This window comes from Electrona antarctica (genome assembly GCF_951216825.1).
Source record: "Electrona antarctica genome assembly, contig: scaffold_51, whole genome shotgun sequence".
NCBI lineage: Eukaryota > Metazoa > Chordata > Actinopteri > Myctophiformes > Myctophidae > Electrona > Electrona antarctica.
In genome coordinates, this window is record NW_027637067.1 from 624578 (window position 1) to 643097 (window position 18520).

General features: G+C 47.5%; 1 long non-coding RNA gene across 1 annotated transcript; it reads right to left on the minus strand.

The window, feature by feature from the left end:
• Nucleotides 1-2226: 2226 nt before the first annotated feature.
• Nucleotides 2227-16490, minus strand: LOC306919190. The gene is made up of 4 exons (XR_013789490.1): nt 16445-16490; nt 2802-3344; nt 2544-2692; nt 2227-2389 (listed from the first exon to the last, which is right to left on the minus strand). It is a non-coding gene; the product is annotated as an uncharacterized lncRNA (long non-coding RNA).
• Nucleotides 16491-18520: the final 2030 nt, after the last annotated feature.

Below are 18520 nucleotides of genomic sequence, written 5' to 3' on the forward strand. Positions count from 1 at the left end.
CATGTCCAATTATTTGCAGGGTCATATCTGCCGATACCGATTCAGACTGATTCTGATATTATACAGAGGACGACAATGGAAACAAGCCTACACCCTATAGGGGCTGATTGGGCCCAAAGCCTGGAAATGTCAGATAATGGTAAGAAAACGACTACGCCAGAATTCTCCTTTAAGTAATTTCACGATCTCACAGAGCTGGTGCTGAGAACGATTCCTGCAGTTCACAGAGCTGGTGCTGAGAACCATCCCTGGCGTTCAACTCCAGTTCCACTCCAGCAAGTTGGGCAAACTTGTAAACACATCCAACCAGACCAGGAAGCATCTCCATCTCCTCCGCACTGTGAACACAAAACAGTGGTGTCACTCACTCACTCACTCACTCACTCACTCACTCACTCACTCACTCACTCACTCACTCACTCACTCACTCACTCACTCACTCACTCACTCACTCACTCACTCACTCACTCACTCACTCACTCACTCACTCACTCACTCACTCACTCACTCACTCACTCACTCACTCACTCACTCACACACACACACACACACACACACACACACACACACACACACACACACACACACACACACACACACACACACACACACACACACACACACACACACACACACACACACACACACACACACACACACACACACACACACACACACACACACACACACACACACACACACACACACACACACACACACACACACACACACACACACACACACACACACACACACACACACACACACACACACACACACAGAGAAGGTGGGATCCTGAGAGGCTTGTCAGCCTTCGTTTTGTTGCGTAGCAAAGTCGGTTTGTTAATTTATGCCAAAGTCACAACCCCTCGTTAGCAACTAGGGTAACTAACCCTAACCCTAACCCTAACCCACTGGACCAGTGCTAGTCATTCTTGAGATAAGGGATAAAACTTTTTTCAAAACAGATTTTAGGTTTCTTTAAGACACATTAAAATGAAATGGATGCATTTGTAGACACAGGTCTAAACTACCAATCTTGAGAAGGAACAGGTTTTTCGCATAACATTTCTTTCTAAAAGGGGACATTTATGCACTTTATAACTGATTCATGTCAACTCCGTCAGACACAATAAAATCCCTTTTATTTTAATTTGATAATTTCAACAATAATATAAAGTCCTCAGTTATCTTATAATGGCTTTCAGTAGTCAAGTTAAGTAATACAATGTATTTAATATTGTGTTGTTCCAATATCACACTATAATGAAATATCCCATTTCTAAATTCCTTCATTTGCAACCTTTACTTTCAATATTATATAACATAAAAACCATGTAAAAAAGAAGAAGTCATCATTACATAGTATTTCAGTTGGTGTTTCAATACATAAGCACAAAATATTTGACATTGAATCATCTATTTCTTTGAAAAATAACAAAAACATCATGTGACCAACGTCTGACGGAGATGACGGACATCTGACGGAGTTGACAAGTTGAACTGATTTAAGTTCCAGACCACCTAGGATCTTGATTCTGGTAACTAATCCCACATTTTCAAGGATGAGGATCTGTGTGTGTGTGTGTGTGTGTGTGTGTGTGTGTGTGTGTGTGTGTGTGTGTGTGTGTGTGTGTGTGTGTGGGGTGTGAAAATATATACTTTTCTTAATGTTTTTAATATAATTCTACTTACTCATGGAGGTTTCGTATGAAGTGCAGCAGTCCTGCAGGGTACTGGTAGGGTAGAAAACAAAACACATGTATTTGCTAATGTATTTGTACAACACATTCATAATTCAAGGCATTAAAAGTCGTATCTAAAGATAAATAAAGTATAGAAAGTACAGCGTTGTGGTTTTACATTAGTAATGAACTCACCTTCTCTTCCCATGTGCTGAACAGTCCCTCCTCAGCACACCGTTGTATTTCTCTGAGGAGATCCTGGTCATCCAGATTTATTGATTGATTCAGTACCTGCTCTTCACTTCCAATCCATCTCAAGTACTTTACTCTCCTGGAAGATAGATAAAGACTGAAAACATTAGGCTAAGAATCAAACTTAAAATGAGCTGAAATGTTTACATAAACTTGAATGAATGAATAATAATGTGGAATTCATTAATACATGCAAGGCAAAATGTTTGACAGTTTCTATCCTACATCTCATTTGGGCTAAAGAAGGGATGACCCGAGCACTGTGTGACTGTAGGTCTTTTCTCCGGGTCTTTGGTGATCATCCACGCGATGAGATGTTTGGCATCCGCATCCGGAACATCGTCCAGATTGTACTTTCCGTCCCCAATGTTGACTTTACACCGATAGTCAGCTCCCAAACAAAAAGGATGCCCTCCTCCAGAAAGGATGTAATATATCAACATCCCAGCCACCTTAACAATGAGCATGAAAACAATTAACAATATATTTTAACATGTTGTCATCCATTAGATGGTTCTCACAGAATAAAATAAACGACCAGGATATCACTGCTTCTTCCATATGGTAACGTTTTTCTCAGATTAAACGGTATGAATAAAGCCCAACCTGGATATCAGAGCATATTGTATAGTCATCCTGTCCCACCACGATCTCGTTCGCCAGCCAACATCTCCTGGTCTTTGCATTGTCTGAAGTGGCATTATCTGGTCGTTGTTGTATTCCAAAATCTGCTAATCTTGCATTGCCAAGAGTGTCTGCGAGGAAAATTGTGTAAATAATACATGGTTTTAGAAAAACAAAATCCAGCAAACGTCGTTTTTATTTCTGATATTAAGTGCTTGCTTTATTTTGTTTGTAGCTTACCAATCAAGACATTCTCTGGCTTGATGTCCTGGTGGAGAATTGGAGGATTCTGACGATGAAGAACACTTAAGCTCTGGAGAACCTGCTCTGCCAGCCGCTTCCTGTCCGCTCTAGAAGGCTTGTGTCCAGTCATGTATTGTTCCAGGTTGTATTCACATAACTGAAGAGCAATGTAACCATTGGATTCATCCTCTGCAGAGTCAACATATTGTACAATCGAAGGATGATCAAGCTTCGGAAGACATAACCTTTCTTGCTCATTTTTCAGTTTCAGTTTCAGTAAGTTTCTTTTTGTCATTTTCTTCACTGCGAGTCCAGTGCCATCGTTTGTTAACCCCAAGAAGACCTCCGTTCCGTTATTCCCATCGCCGATGCGGAACTCATCGTTAATCCCGATCACAAAAGTCCCAAATTTGATAACTTCACGGGGAACTTCACGGGGATCGATGGTTAGAAGCTTCTCCAACAGTTTCTTCCATCTTCGACTGCTTATCTTGTGTGGTGTTGGTGAAGTGGTGCCATCCTTCGGATCTCTGCCACGCTCTATAGTTGGGAAGGAAATCACAAGGTTTGTGCACTTTGCAGAAGAGTTTTAGTTTTTTCTTGCCATGGTGTTAGGTATGGGTATAAGGATAAAAATACATCACAAACAAGTTGGGCTCGCCCCCTAGTGGTCTGTTCTCAATGAATCCAACCAGGTTACACTGATAAGCACTAGCATGCACCACATGCACCCCAGTGCTCATAATAAGATGCAATATAAAAGTGGTGACTGAACAAAATAATTTATCCCATCAAACTTTCACAGGCCGTTTGTCTCCCAGAGTGGAGGAAGAATGATTAGGATCTGTATTGTGATCTAAATATAATGCTTGGTTTCTGTTGTGTGTTAACAATAATAGTGATTCAAAGCAGTTGTCCATAACAAATACACGTACAGTCGCTGTCATTAAACCATAGGGGGCGCTCTATGATCACTGTCATCAGACCGTAGGGGGCACTCTTTGACACGATAACGACAGCTTTATCCCCTCAAGCCTAATTTAGGCTCCGTCCCGTGAAGGTGTCGTGCGTGCAGAGAACGGCAGAGAATAAGAGACCTCTAGATCACAACAGTCGCGGAGAGACGTGGTCGACTGAACGAAGCCAAACAGCTTCTATTCAGTACCTACGATAAGATCAAAGGGGAAGCAGTGATGCAGAGGGTACGGAGAGTCCAGGCTGCGTAAGGTGAGAAGCAGTGATGGAGAGGGTACGGAGAGTCCAGGCTGCGTATGGTGAGAAGCAGTGATGGAGAGGGTACGGAGAGTCCAGGCTGCATAAGGTGAGAAGCAGTGATGGAGAGGGTACGGAGAGTCCAGGCTGCGTATGGTGAGAAGCAGTGATGCAGAGGGTACGGAGAGTCCAGGCTGCGTATGGTGAGAAGCAGTGATGGAGAGGGTACGGAGAGTCCAGGCTGCGTATGGTGAGAAGCAGTGATGGAGAGGGTACGGAGAGTCCAGGCTGCGTATGGTGAGAAGCAGTGATGCAGAGGGTACGGAGAGTCCAGGCTGCGTATGGTGAGAAGCAGTGATGGAGAGGGTACGGAGAGTCCAGGCTGCGTATGGTGAGAAGCAGTGATGGAGAGGGTACGGAGAGTCCAGGCTGCGTAAGGTGAGAAGCAGTGATGCAGAGGGTACGGAGAGTCCAGGCTGCGTAAGGTGAGAAGCAGTGATGCAGAGGGTACGGAGAGTCCAGGCTGCGTAAGGTGAGAAGCAGTGATGGAGAGGGTACGGAGAGTCCAGGCTGCGTAAGGTGAGAAGCAGTGATGGAGAGGGTACGGAGAGTCCAGGCTGCGTATGGTGAGAAGCAGTGATGGAGAGGGTACGGAGAGTCCAGGCTGCGTATGGTGAGAAGCAGTGATGGAGAGGGTACGGAGAGTCCAGGCTGCGTATGGTGAGAAGCAGTGATGCAGAGGGTACGGAGAGTCCAGGCTGCGTATGGTGAGAAGCAGTGATGGAGAGGGTACGGAGAGTCCAGGCTGCGTATGGTGAGAAGCAGTGATGGAGAGGGTACGGAGAGTCCAGGCTGCGTATGGTGAGAAGCAGTGATGCAGAGGGTACGGAGAGTCCAGGCTGCGTATGGTGAGAAGCAGTGATGGAGAGGGTACGGAGAGTCCAGGCTGCGTATGGTGAGAAGCAGTGATGGAGAGGGTACGGAGAGTCCAGGCTGCGTAAGGTGAGAAGCAGTGATGGAGAGGGTACGGAGAGTCCAGGCTGCGTATGGTGAGAAGCAGTGATGGAGAGGGTACGGAGAGTCCAGGCTGCGTAAGGTGAGAAGCAGTGATGGAGAGGGTACGGAGAGTCCAGGCTGCGTAAGGTGAGAAGCAGTGATGGAGAGGGTACGGAGAGTCCAGGCTGCGTAAGGTGAGAAGCAGTGATGGAGAGGGTACGGAGAGTCCAGGCTGCGTAAGGTGAGAAGCAGTGATGGAGAGGGTACGGAGAGTCCAGGCTGCGTAAGGTGAGAAGCAGTGATGGAGAGGGTACGGAGAGTCCAGGCTGCATAAGGTGAGAAGCAGTATGGGAGGCTTCTCTCTAGGTCGTCCTCAGACGAGCCCTCCATCGTTGTTTCCAGTCATCCCGGTTCTCCATACATCCGACCAGTTCGTTGGTACTTTGCGCTCCTGCATCGCTCTTGAATACATCCACGTATGTTAGCGTGGGACGTCCTCGTGATCGATGCCCGTGTGTTGGTTCCCAGAGCACCAGTTTGCTGGCTGGCAGTTCTTGATGCCTTTGGCAGTGTCCTGCTAGTCTCATTCTCCTGGTGTCTTTGGCAGTGTCCTGCTAGTCTCATTCTCCTGGTGTCTTTGGCAGTGTCCTGCTAGTCTCATTCTCCTGGCTGCTATTGTCTGGCTCACCCTTGGTAATCCCTCATACAGAGTCTTGTTAGTAACATGTCTTGCTGATGTTAAGTACTGCATGCAGCATTCTGGTGTAGCACCCAGGCTACACCAGGCTTCCCAGGCTTAGAAGGTCATTCATGAAATGACTGGACGGAAGAGGACCAAGGAGGGACAGGTGGAGGGGCTCAGTTTTTTATTTTTGTTGAATTATTGATGACAAAGTTGTACAGTATGTATATCCAATTCAATAATAATTATATTATTACTTGCGCAAGCAGAGCGCGCAAGTAATAGTTTTCGTCCAGGGCGATGTTTGATGCGTATGCGCCGTGCCAGCGTATGGCGAAATGACTACTTGTGCTTGATATGGCAGTGGTGTCAGATTACATACATGTATACATAGGGGCTTTACCTTTAATCCTCCCGACACTAAAACATATCGTCATTACGTCACCATCGAAAACCAATTACACCCTGGCATTGGGTCCTTTAATCCACATCTTTATTACGTCATCATTGAGAGCTAGTTATACCTAGAGATACCAGTTATACCCTGACATCATATGCTGCTACGATACATACGCAAAGTAACCACAGTATACCGCTAATCAACTTACAAATTACATATACATATACATAGAGGCATTTCCTTTAATCCACTCGACACTGATCGACATATACGTCACCAGTACTTGCGCGCTCTGCTTGCACACTAGTACTATGACGTAGTACGGACGACGTACAAGCAGTACTAAGTAGTTGCACACTAGTGCGCGCTCTGCTTGTGAACTACTACTTGTGTGCAACAAGCAAGTACACACTCTAGTGCAGTTCTAGTTATTATAATTTTCACAATTCATCTTCTTAAATTAGAGATGCTCCGATCAATCGGCGTCCGATCACGATCGGTCGATAATGCCTCTATCGGATCGGAGTTCTCAAAATAAATCAAAACGTCCGATCTATACGCCCCGATCAAAACAGTGGCGAAAAAGTGACTCTCAGAAAGGTAGGCGGGAGAGAGAGAGAACAGAGGTGGAAGAAAAGAAGAAAAAAAACAGTGAAAATGGCGTCGCCGGTTTGGAAGTGGTTTACTGATACTCAAACTCTGGCCCGCGCCACCAATGTGCTTAATGTCCTGATTATCACTCCAATGTGCTTAATGTCCTGATTATCACTCCAATGTGCTTAATGTCCTGATTATCACTCCAATGTGCTTAATGTCCTGATTATCACGTATCCAACACACTTTAAACTGAGCTAATTGGACCTCCCGTTCCAGAGATAACGGCCAAAACGTCTTGAAAACGTCTTTAGTTTTTAATGTGGGCTAGTGGTGTTTTTTATGCTGTATCGATACAGCACGACCACCACCATGAAATATCTGGGTGACGCAGTGTTAACAAACATGCCTCTGTTTAACGTCATCAAAGCCCTCCTTGCAATGCACTCTCTTCCCAGAGCCCTCGTTAGGATGTTTACTGCAGTGGTGGAGTAATATCTAGTAACTGCCTTCCATTTACATTTTACTAAAGTTTTGCTCGTGTCGTACGTTCCAGTCCAACAAAGCTTGAGAAACCTGTGCAAAGCAAAGCCCCCGCTGTTCATTTTGCATCGCATTGTAAACAGCTGTGCCTCGTTATTATAACCACACACGTTTCTAACTTGCGGTCGCAGTCGCGATACTTTTCAGTTGTGTGGTACTTTTATATGGATTTAACTGTAACAGAAAGTTCTATCCAGACTATCCACAGTCCTATCTCCAGTCACAGAGCTGGACTGACACAGACTCACAGTCCCATCTCCAGTCACAGAGCTGGACTGACACAGACTCACAGTCCCATCTCCAGTCACAGAGCTGGACTGACACAGACTCCACAGTCCCATCTCCAGTCACAGAGCTGGACTGACCCAGACTCACAGTCCCATCTCCAGTCACAGAGCTGGACTGACACAGACTCACAGTCCCATCTCCAGTCACAGTTCTGGACTGACACAGACTCACAGTCCCATCTCCAGTCACAGAGCTGGACTGACACAGACTCACAGTCCCATCTCCAGTCACAGAGCTGGACTGACACAGACTCACAGTCCCATCTCCAGTCACAGAGCTGGACTGACACAGACTCACAGTCCCATCTCCAGTCACAGAGCTGGACTGACACAGACTCACAGTCCCATCTCCAGTCACAGAGCTGGACTGACACAGACTCACAGTCCCATCTCCAGTCACAGAGCTGGACTGACACAGACTCACAGTCCCATCTCCAGTCACAGTTCTGGACTGACACAGACTCACAGTCCCATCTCCAGTCACAGAGCTGGACTGACAGACTCACAGTCACATCTCCAGTCACAGAGCTGGACTGACAGACTCACAGTCCCATCTCCAGTCACAGTTCTGGACTGACACAGACTCACAGTCCCATCTCCAGTCACAGAGCTGGGACTGACAGACTCACAGTCCCATCTCCAGTCACAGAGCTGGACTGACAGACTCACAGTCCCATCTCCAGCCACAGAGCTGGGACTGACAGACTCCACAGTCCCATCTCCAGTCACAGAGCTGGACTGACACAGACTCACAGTCCCATCTCCAGTCACAGAGCTGGACTGACACAGACTCCACAGTCCCATCTCCAGTCACAGAGCTGGACTGACACAGACTCACAGTCCCATCTCCAGTCACAGAGCTGGACTGACACAGACTCACAGTCCCATCTCCAGTCACAGAGCTGGACTGACACAGACTCACAGTCCCATCTCCAGTCACAGAGCTGGACTGACACAGACTCACAGTCCCATCTCCAGTCACAGAGCTGGACTGACACAGACTCACAGTCCCATCTCCAGTCACAGAGCTGGACTGACAGACTCACAGTCCCATCTCCAGTCACAGTTCTGGACTGACACAGACTCACAGTCCCATCTCCAGTCACAGAGCTGGGACTGACAGACTCACAGTCCCATCTCCAGTCACAGAGCTGGACTGACAGACTCACAGTCCCATCTCCAGTCACAGAGCTGGACTGACACAGACTCACAGTCCCATCTCCAGTCACAGAGCTGGACTGACAGACTCACAGTCCCATCTCCAGTCACAGAGCTGGACTGACACAGACTCACAGTCCCATCTCCAGTCACAGAGCTGGACTGACAGACTCACAGTCCCATCTCCAGTCACAGAGCTGGACTGACAGACTCACAGTCCCATCTCCAGTCACAGAGCTGGACTGACACAGACTCACAGTCCCATCTCCAGTCACAGAGCTGGACTGACAGACTCACAGTCCCATCTCCAGTCACAGAGCTGGACTGACCCAGACTCACAGTCCCATCTCCAGTCACAGAGCTGGACTGACACAGACTCACAGTCCCATCTCCAGTCACAGAGCTGGACTGACACAGACTCACAGTCCCATCTCCAGTCACAGAGCTGGACTGACACAGACTCACAGTCCCATCTCCAGTCACAGAGCTGGACTGACACAGACTCACAGTCCCATCTCCAGTCACAGAGCTGGACTGACACAGACTCCACAGTCCCATCTCCAGTCACAGAGCTGGACTGACACAGACTCACAGTCCCATCTCCAGTCACAGAGCTGGACTGACACAGACTCACAGTCCCATCTCCAGTCACAGAGCTGGACTGACAGACTCACAGTCCCATCTCCAGTCACAGAGCTGGACTGACACAGACTCACAGTCCCATCTCCAGTCACAGAGCTGGACTGACAGACTCACAGTCCCATCTCCAGTCACAGAGCTGGACTGACAGACTCACAGTCCCATCTCCAGTCACAGAGCTGGACTGACAGACTCACAGTCCCATCTCCAGTCACAGAGCTGGACTGACACAGACTCACAGTCCCATCTCCAGTCACAGAGCTGGACTGACAGACTCACAGTCCCATCTCCAGTCACAGAGCTGGACTGACCCAGACTCACAGTCCCATCTCCAGTCACAGAGCTGGACTGACACAGACTCACAGTCCCATCTCCAGTCACAGAGCTGGACTGACACAGACTCACAGTCCCATCTCCAGTCACAGAGCTGGACTGACACAGACTCACAGTCCCATCTCCAGTCACAGAGCTGGACTGACACAGACTCACAGTCCCATCTCCAGTCACAGAGCTGGACTGACACAGACTCACAGTCCCATCTCCAGTCACAGAGCTGGACTGACAGACTCACAGTCCCATCTCCAGTCACAGAGCTGGACTGACACAGACTCACAGTCCCATCTCCAGTCACAGAGCTGGACTGACACAGACTCACAGTCCCATCTCCAGTCACAGAGCTGGACTGACAGACTCACAGTCCCATCTCCAGTCACAGAGCTGGACTGACAGACTCACAGTCCCATCTCCAGTCACAGAGCTGGACTGACACAGACTCACAGTCCCATCTCCAGTCACAGAGCTGGACTGACAGACTCACAGTCCCATCTCCAGTCACAGAGCTGGACTGACACAGACTCACAGTCCCATCTCCAGTCACAGAGCTGGACTGACACAGACTCACAGTCCCATCTCCAGTCACAGAGCTGGACTGACACAGACTCACAGTCCCATCTCCAGTCACAGAGCTGGACTGACAGACTCACAGTCCCATCTCCAGTCACAGTTCTGGACTGACACAGACTCACAGTCCCATCTCCAGTCACAGAGCTGGGACTGACAGACTCACAGTCCCATCTCCAGTCACAGAGCTGGACTGACAGACTCACAGTCCCATCTCCAGTCACAGAGCTGGACTGACACAGACTCACAGTCCCATCTCCAGTCACAGAGCTGGACTGACAGACTCACAGTCCCATCTCCAGTCACAGAGCTGGACTGACACAGACTCACAGTCCCATCTCCAGTCACAGAGCTGGACTGACAGACTCACAGTCCCATCTCCAGTCACAGAGCTGGACTGACAGACTCACAGTCCCATCTCCAGTCACAGAGCTGGACTGACACAGACTCACAGTCCCATCTCCAGTCACAGAGCTGGACTGACAGACTCACAGTCCCATCTCCAGTCACAGAGCTGGACTGACCCAGACTCACAGTCCCATCTCCAGTCACAGAGCTGGACTGACACAGACTCACAGTCCCATCTCCAGTCACAGAGCTGGACTGACACAGACTCACAGTCCCATCTCCAGTCACAGAGCTGGACTGACACAGACTCACAGTCCCATCTCCAGTCACAGAGCTGGACTGACACAGACTCACAGTCCCATCTCCAGTCACAGAGCTGGACTGACACAGACTCCACAGTCCCATCTCCAGTCACAGAGCTGGACTGACACAGACTCACAGTCCCATCTCCAGTCACAGAGCTGGACTGACACAGACTCACAGTCCCATCTCCAGTCACAGAGCTGGACTGACAGACTCACAGTCCCATCTCCAGTCACAGAGCTGGACTGACACAGACTCACAGTCCCATCTCCAGTCACAGAGCTGGACTGACAGACTCACAGTCCCATCTCCAGTCACAGAGCTGGACTGACAGACTCACAGTCCCATCTCCAGTCACAGAGCTGGACTGACAGACTCACAGTCCCATCTCCAGTCACAGAGCTGGACTGACACAGACTCACAGTCCCATCTCCAGTCACAGAGCTGGACTGACAGACTCACAGTCCCATCTCCAGTCACAGAGCTGGACTGACCCAGACTCACAGTCCCATCTCCAGTCACAGAGCTGGACTGACACAGACTCACAGTCCCATCTCCAGTCACAGAGCTGGACTGACACAGACTCACAGTCCCATCTCCAGTCACAGAGCTGGACTGACACAGACTCACAGTCCCATCTCCAGTCACAGAGCTGGACTGACACAGACTCACAGTCCCATCTCCAGTCACAGAGCTGGACTGACACAGACTCACAGTCCCATCTCCAGTCACAGAGCTGGACTGACAGACTCACAGTCCCATCTCCAGTCACAGAGCTGGACTGACACAGACTCACAGTCCCATCTCCAGTCACAGAGCTGGACTGACACAGACTCACAGTCCCATCTCCAGTCACAGAGCTGGACTGACAGACTCACAGTCCCATCTCCAGTCACAGAGCTGGACTGACAGACTCACAGTCCCATCTCCAGTCACAGAGCTGGACTGACAGACTCACAGTCCCATCTCCAGTCACAGAGCTGGACTGACAGACTCACAGTCCCATCTCCAGTCACAGAGCTGGACTGACAGACTCACAGTCCCATCTCCAGTCACAGAGCTGGACTGACAGACTCACAGTCCCATCTCCAGTCACAGAGCTGGACTGACAGACTCACAGTCCCATCTCCAGTCACAGAGCTGGACTGACAGACTCACAGTCCCATCTCCAGTCACTGAGCTGGACTGACAGACTCACAGTCCCATCTCCAGTCACAGAGCTGGACTGACAGACTCACAGTCCCATCTCCAGTCACAGAGCTGGACTGACACAGACTCACAGTCCCATCTCCAGTCACAGAGCTGGACTGACAGACTCACAGTCCCATCTCCAGTCACAGAGCTGGACTGACAGACTCACAGTCCCATCTCCAGTCACAGAGCTGGACTGACAGACTCACAGTCCCATCTCCAGTCACAGAGCTGGACTGACAGACTCACAGTCCCATCTCCAGTCACAGAGCTGGACTGACACAGACTCACAGTCCCATCTCCAGTCACAGAGCTGGACTGACAGACTCACAGTCCCATCTCCAGTCACAGAGCTGGACTGACACAGACTCACAGTCCCATCTCCAGTCACAGAGCTGGACTGACAGACTCACAGTCCCATCTCCAGTCACAGAGCTGGACTGACACAGACTCACAGTCCCATCTCCAGTCACAGAGCTGGACTGACAGACTCACAGTCCCATCTCCAGTCACAGAGCTGGACTGACAGACTCACAGTCCCATCTCCAGTCACAGAGCTGGACTGACAGACTCACAGTCCCATCTCCAGTCACAGAGCTGGACTGACAGACTCACAGTCCCATCTCCAGTCACAGAGCTGGACTGACAGACTCCACAGTCCCATCTCCAGTCACAGAGCTGGACTGACAGACTCCACAGTCCCATCTCCAGTCACAGAGCTGGACTGACACAGACTCACAGTCCCATCTCCAGTCACAGAGCTGGACTGACCCAGACTCACAGTCCCATCTCCAGTCACAGAGCTGGACTGACCCAGACTCACAGTCCCATCTCCAGTCACAGAGCTGGACTGACAGACTCCACAGTCCCATCTCCAGTCACAGAGCTGGACTGACACAGACTCACAGTCCCATCTCCAGTCACAGAGCTGGACTGACCCAGACTCACAGTCCCATCTCCAGTCACAGAGCTGGACTGACCCAGACTCACAGTCCCATCTCCAGTCACAGAGCTGGACTGACCCAGACTCACAGTCCCATCTCCAGTCACAGAGCTGGACTGACAGACTCACAGTCCCATCTCCAGTCACAGAGCTGGACTGACACAGAGACACGACGAGGAGCAGTTCATATCCAGCTAGAAGCCAGAAGTGTTGCCAGTATAACTCTATGGCAGAAACAAGCAACCAGGTCTATACAAAATAAGCCAAAAAGAAGCAACACTGGTCGTTTCTGGCCAGTGTTGCCAAATCTGTTTATAAGCGATGTTGGGATGTTTTTTGTAGTTTGAAAAAATATTGGGGGTCCTTTGCTCTTGGCATGAAAATGTTTGAGAACCACTGCTCTAAAACAATATTAGACAAAGTTTGAGCCACAAACACATGCCCTCGCTCTCTCTCTTCTCCTTTTGCATAAATTAAATAGGCCTATTCATGATTCTGCTTATAGAGAAGTAGCCTATGTTAGTTTGTTTTATGGAAACAGTTGTTTGTGTTGAATGTGCTAATTGCACAGAATTATTCAAAGAGAGAAAATGAGCAAGCCATAAAAGAATGCACATTGCACTTGTCTTTTCATACGTCATGTGGAAATAAGGAAAATAAAAAAGTAACATTAATGTTGTCATTTTATCAACCGGCCCCTTTAATGTGGCCCCTGTCCCCTTTAATGTGGCCCCTTTAATGTGGCCCCTGGCCCCTTTAATGTGGCCCCTGGCCCCTTCAATGTGGCCCCTGGCCCCTTTAATGTGGCCCCTGGCCCCTTTAATGTGGCCCCTGGCCCATTGAATGGGCCCCTGGCCCATTGAAGGGGCCAGGGGCCACAAATGTGGCCCCTGGCCCCTTCAATGTGGCCCCTGGCCCCTTTAAAGTGGCCCCTGGCCCCTTCAATGTGGCCCCTGGCCCCTTTAATGTGGCCCCTGGCCCCTTTAATGTGGCCCACATGTTCAGCTATTTGAGTATCCCTGGTTTACTGTATCAGAAAAGGACCAGGGGTTTGATTTCACCATGCTGTGATCGGTATGAAGGGGTTTGATTTCACCATGCTGTGATCGGTATGAAGGGGTTTGATTTCACCACGCTGTGATCGGTATCAAGGGGTTTGATTTCACCATGCTGTGATCGGTATCAAGGGGTTTGATTTCACCACGCTGTGATCGGTATCAAGGGGTTTGATTTCACCACGCTGTGATCGGTATCAAGGGGTTTGATTTCACCATGCTGTGATCGGTATCAAGGGGTTTGATTTCACCACGCTGTGATCGGTATCAAGGGGTTTGATTTCACCACGCTGTGATCGGTATCAAGGGGTTTGATTTCACCACGCTGTGATCGGTATCAAGGGGTTTGATTTCACCACGCTGTGATCGGTATCAAGGGGTTTGATTTCACCACGCTGTGATCGGTATCAAGGGGTTTGATTTCACCACGCTGTGATCGGTATCAAGGGGTTTGATTTCACCACGCTGTGATCGGTATCAAGGGGTTTGATTTCACCACGCTGTGATCGGTATCAAGGGGTTTGATTTCACCACGCTGTGATCGGTATCGGCAGAAACTGCTTCCAGTGATCGGTGATCGGCCCCAAAAAATCTGACCGGAGCATCTCTATTCTTAAATACACTAGATTTAAACTCTATACCGTCATATGCATCTAACTCTATACCGTCATATGCATCTACATCTCTCTATATCTATCTAACTCTATCTATCTAACTCTATACCGTCATATGCATCTAACTCTATACCGTCATATGCATCTAACTCTATAGCGTCATATGCATCTAACTCTATAGCGTCATATGCATCTACATCTGTCTATACCGTCATATGCATCTAACTCTATACCGTCATATGCATCTAACTCTATAGCGTCATATGCATCTAACTCTATAGCGTCATATGCATCTAACTCTATAGCGTCATATGCATCTAACTCTATAGCGTCATATGCATCTAACTCTATACCGTCATATGCATCTAACTCTATAGCGTCATATGCATCTAACTCTATACCGTCATATGCATCTAACTCTATAGCGTCATATGCATCTAACTCTATAGCGTCATATGCATCTAACTCTATAGCGTCATATGCATCTAACTCTATAGCGTCATATGCATCTAACTCTATACCGTCATATGCATCTAACTCTATAGCGTCATATGCATCTAACTCTATACCGTCATATGCATCTAACTCTATAGCGTCATATGCATCTAACTCTATAGCGTCATATGCATCTAACTCTATAGCGTCATATGCATCTAACTCTATAGCGTCATATGCATCTAACTCTATACCGTCATATGCATCTAACTCTATAGCGTCATATGCATCTAACTCTATAGCGTCATATGCATCTACATCTGTCTATACCGTCATATGCATCTAACTCTATAGCGTCATATGCATCTAACTCTATACCGTCATATGCATCTACATCTCTCTATATCTATCTATCTCTATCTATCTAACTCTATACCGTCATATGCATCTAACTCTATACCGTCATATGCATCTAACTCTATACCGTCATATGCATCTAACTCTATACCGTCATATGCATCTACATCTCTCTATATCTATCTATCTCTATCTATCTAACTCTATACCGTCATATGCATCTACATCTCTCTATATCTATCTATCTCTATCTATCTAACTCTATACCGTCATATGCATCTAACTCTATACCGTCATATGCATCTAACTCTATACCGTCATATGCATCTAACTCTATACCGTCATATGCATCTACATCTCTCTATATCTATCTATCTCTATCTATCTAACTCTATACCGTCATATGCATCTACATCTCTCTATATCTATCTATCTCTATCTATCTAACTCTATACCGTCATATGCATCTACATCTCTCTATATCTATCTATCTCTATCTATCTAACTCTATACCGTCATATGCATCTACATCTGTCTATACCGTCATATGCATCTACATCTGTCTCTATACCGTCATATGCATCTACATCTGTCGCGTGAATTATCAAAACCTTACAAAGTAGCCGCCATATCAGATTGTGAAAATATAATAAATAATAATTATAATAACATTATTGAAAGAAAGAACTAGTGTATGGTCTGTGCGTGCTGCTTGCTTATTTTATGGATATACTGTTGACTTTTACAACTTTGTCATGAGTAATTAAACAAAAAACACTCACACAAATAAATTGCATTAAACATTGCTGTCGGGCGGGTCTTTGCGCAACCACTCCGTCATTTAGACATATGCCCTTTCCAGAAGTAATTATTTCCTAAATTGTTTGTATGTTATTTAGCTAGCAGAATCCATTGAAAATTCTCTTCTATCAATTATTTGGGGTTTCAACCACATACTGATATATCTAGTATTTTATTCTTACCTCGTAGATGAGTTGTGTCTTGGTCACCTGGGATGAAAATCTTTACATTTTCTTCACCTGAAACAATATGAAGAGAGATTGCACATGAACTCTGTCTACAGCCGTAGCCTACTGAGACTCTCCAACATGAACTGCTCACCTAATGAACTCTGTCTACAGCCGTAGCCTACTGAGACTCTCCAACATGAACTGCTCACCTAATGAACTCTGTCTACAGCTGTAGCCTACTGAGACTCTCCAACATGAACTCTGTCTACAGCCGTAGACTACTGAGACTCTCCAGCATGAACTCTGTCTACAGCCGTAGACTACTGAGACTCTCCAGCATGAACTGCTCACCTAATGAACTCTGTCTACAGCCGTAGCCTACTGAGACTCTCCAACATGAACTCTGTCTACAGCCGTAGCCTACTGAGACTCTCCAGCATGAACTGCTCACCTAATGAACTCTGTCTACAGCTGTAGCCTACTGAGACTCTCCAACATGAACTCTGTCTACAGCCGTAGCCTACTGAGACTCTCCAACATGAACTCTGTCTACAGCCGTAGACTACTGAGACTCTCCAACATGAACTCTGTCTACAGCCGTAGACTACTGAGACTCTCCAACATGAACTCTGTCTACAGCCGTAGCCTACTGAGACTCTCCAACATGAACTCTGTCTACAGCCGTAGACTACTGAGACTCTCCAACATGAACTCTGTCTACAGCCGTAGCCTACTGAGACTCTCCAGCATGAACTCTGTCTACAGCCGTAGACTACTGAGACTCTCCAACATGAACTCTGTCTACAGCCGTAGACTACTGAGACTCTCCAACATGAACTCTGTCTACAGCCGTAGACTACTGAGACTCTCCAACATGAACTCTGTCTACAGCCGTAGCCTACTGAGACTCTCCAACATGAACTCTGTCTACAGCCGTAGACTACTGAGACTCTCCAACATGAACTCTGTCTACAGCCGTAGACTACTGAGACTCTCCAGCATGAACTCTGTCTACAGCCGTAGACTACTGAGACTCTCCAACATGAACTGCTCACCTAATGCCGTCACCAACTTAACAGATTCCCTCCCAGCTACTGTGTACACACACACACACACACACACACACACACACACACACACACACACACACACACACACACACACACACACACACACACACACACACACACACACACACACACACACACACACACACACACACACACACACACACACACACACACACACACACACACACACACACACACACACACACACACATACCTGTGGAGGGGGTGTCTTGTCCTGTCAAAGCAGAGATGTGAGACAGTGATTGGTCAATCATTATTAGATCTTCACATTATTATCTTTAGATCATAGATGGATAGGCATGTAATGATTCACTCAACTCACAATATACCATTCAATTCACCACTTTTCACATTTTTTTAAACGCAAAAAGGTTTTCCAGACAAATAACGAAATCCAGTATTTGTTTTAATGAATTGTCTTACAAGATCCTGAATTTTCTTCATTTATTTTACGCGCACTCTGCTGTTTACATTGCGATTCCAATTATGATTTAAAATGTCACCAGTTTGAATCGATTGTAATCGTTATGTTAGGATATATCGTTACATGCCTTTAATGAGCAGTTAATTCAAGACTGACCAGTTTTCTTCTTTCTGAAACGTCTCCTCAGTAATGCTGCTGGGGTTAGGCCGAACCCTAACCATAACCCCAGCAAGATGACCACGACCACGATGAGTAGAACAACAACAGTAATGCTGCTGGGGTTAGGCCGAACCCTAACCATAACCCCAGCAAGATGACCACGACCACGATGAGTAGAACAACAACAGTAATGCTGCTGGGGTTAGGCCGAACCCTAACCATAACCCCAGCAAGATGACCACGACCACGATGAGTAGAACAACAACAGTAATGCTGCTGGGGTTAGGCCGAACCCTAACCATAACCCCAGCAAGATGACCACGACCACGATGAGTAGAACAACAACAACAATGCCTGTAATCGCTCCTCCAGTTAGTCCCTCTGTGTGATCCTCTGAAAGACACAAAACACTGA